The following is a 2,958-nucleotide window of genomic DNA, read 5'->3' on the forward strand; positions in this document are numbered from 1 at the left end:
CTCACATCAATTAATCACCAATCACATGTGTCATGAACAAGTATCAAATCACATTTATTCATTCACAATCACCAATCACAATTCACCAATAAGACTCATGCATGATGTGTACCTAGACCGACACATATATGCATGTGGTACCATATCACCTCAAGGTCGTCACCTATATGTAGACCGTCAAAGGTATCTGCAAGGCCGAAGCTTACAAATCTAGATCACTAAGGATCTCCGCAAGACCGAAGTCCACAAAACTAGATCACCAAATGATATCTGCTAGGCCGGAGCCCAATGATGCAACAAAAACATCATATCAAATCTCAACACGACTATGATGCATGGACATGTACAAAGACTCGATAATGCGACAATAATTCACAATTTTCACCACAATATATAGGACAACTCCCAATTATATTGATCATCTCCACAACGTTTGCATTATCAAGAAAACATGTCCATACACAATGAAATCATACTACTCATCATCACCAAATCATGATCATCAATAATCAACAATGTCATTCAACACTAACTATCTCATGTACTTTCACCATTCAAGCATTTCTTACATTCTAAGTAAGATAACATACACATCTCATGATAAACATCATATCCAAAATACAATCATTCATTCATGCAACTTCATTAGTCATATAAGAATAGTCACGATAAATCATAAGACAATTGGCTCAAGAAACATTTCCGACCGAAAACCATATCAAGTGGCAAACGACGAACATTGATAAAGCCCAAGACAAAACAACCTAGACAAGTTGAAGATTCTCAAAGAACCTTAATCATTCATGTAGTCACGAGCTTAAGCCGCCTCGGGATCATTAGACATTAATCCAAGAACAACTTAAGTTCGTACGAAAAATCCAATTTCACAATCTTCCACATTCCCACCCGAAATAGCACTTTTGACTTGATTAAGATGTTTGACTACTTTTACAAGTCTTACCTAAGTCTATATGAGCTGTAGGTTTAACTTGTAAGTTCCATTGTTTGCAAAACTTTGGTTTCGACAAAAGTTTAGAATTCCCCAAAACTTCCAAGTTAAGACTCAAATGGAAAACTTTAAGTTTAGGCAAGCTAATCTTGTTCCAGTAGGTTTAGGGGATTAAACAGTAGTTAAACATGTTTAAAGAATCATTTTACAAAGCTTGGATTGGCCCCCAAAGACCCGGAAAAAAAATTTAGAGTGGCTGAAACTGGGCTTGTTCGCTTAAGCGACCACCTGATTCGCTTAAGCGAACGAGTTCCAGTAGCCAACAAGAGTGTACGCTTTCTGGTCGCTGACTGGTCGCTCACCAGTACGCTTAAGCGACCACATGTTCGCTTAAACGAACGAGTTCTAGAAGCTACTAGATAGTACGCTTACCAGCTCGCTCGCATGTTGCTCAAGCGACCTGAACCAAGAAAAATGTATGAATGCTCGCTTACTGGTCGCTTAAGCGAACCTCTTAGCGAACGTTCACAATTTAGCAGAAAATGTTACGGGCTTCAACCCCTTTTTACCCAAAATCCTCAATTTTGATCCCTCAATGCCCAAATGTGTTTCCAGATGATGTTTACAGGTCAATATGACTAAAAAGACTCACAAAGACTCAACCAACATGAAAACAATTGACATTAGGACCAATTCACCAATTTTCACCAAATCACCAACAACATCTCATTTCCTAACAAAAAATCATGAATCATGCAAACTCAAGCCATGAATTAACATCAACAACATGACTTAGCAACAACAACATCAATTGATCATGAAACTTATCACAATTCATCAACAACATAACATAATTCACCAATTAAGCATATTTTCAACACATACCATTTTCTCATACTTTCAACATGTAATTCAACTAACAACCATTCAATTATCCATAACTTCATACATCCAAACATATCAACATATTCAGAGCACGAATTTCATCATTTATGAACAATTAATCAATTCACCCAATTAAGCACTTTTCATACAATAATTGAAAAATTGCAATAATGATTATGATGAATTCTAACCCCCTTACCTTAGTTAGATTAATCTCCCTAGCTTAGGCTTCAATTTTGCTCCTAGCTTTCTCCACTCCTTGATTCTTCAAGTTCCTCTTCTCTATAACCCTTTTCCTTTTGCTCCCACTTTCTCTCTCTAACTCTCTCAAAAATATCTTATGAAATGAAAGTGTGGGGAAATTTCCTCTAAGACAAGGTTTTTGTAGTAAGTCCCCTTAATGGGCCTAACTCTCAAACTTAATGGATTTAACCCATTTCAACTCAAATCTAAAATGTTTCTACGCACACAACGGTAAACCACTAATAACGGTTACTTAACGGTAAAATATCGCCAACGGTCACTAAACGGTAAAATACTAATCACTACTCTAGTAACTTAGTAAAATAACGGTTTTCACTAATCACTAAAAGTAATTCTGACCAAAACTTATAATTTATCCATTCTCACGAAATGACCAAAATACCCCTAAGTCTAAAATGACTAAATTACCCTTCTATCACGGAAACCCATGAAAATGCACCCGATGATGAATAATCACACACAAGCACACAAAACCACATAATAAAAATAAATCTAATGAAAGTCGGGCTGTTACACCACCCTTGTTAGGTACAACTTGAACGGGGCTGTTTTCACAACTTCTTTCATATTAGGATTTAGCCTTCTATGATGTTCAATGGAGGGTTTAAGTCTTCATCAAGAAGTATCCTATGCATGCATAATGAAGGGTTTATACCTTTAATGTCATCGATGGTATAACCTATAGCCTTAGGATATTTCTTGAGGACATAAAGTAATTTTTCAGTTTCTACCTCATCTAGGCTTGCATTCACAATAACAGGGTAAGTTGAGTTAGGGCCCAAGAATTCATACCTTAGATTTGATGGAAGCGGCTTAAGATCCACTTTTGGTGCCCCCTTTTGTAGAGGTGTTGGTTCTTC

Source organism: Medicago truncatula, chromosome 8 (assembly GCF_003473485.1).
Source record: "Medicago truncatula cultivar Jemalong A17 chromosome 8, MtrunA17r5.0-ANR, whole genome shotgun sequence".
NCBI classification, from domain to species: Eukaryota; Viridiplantae; Streptophyta; class Magnoliopsida; order Fabales; family Fabaceae; genus Medicago; species Medicago truncatula.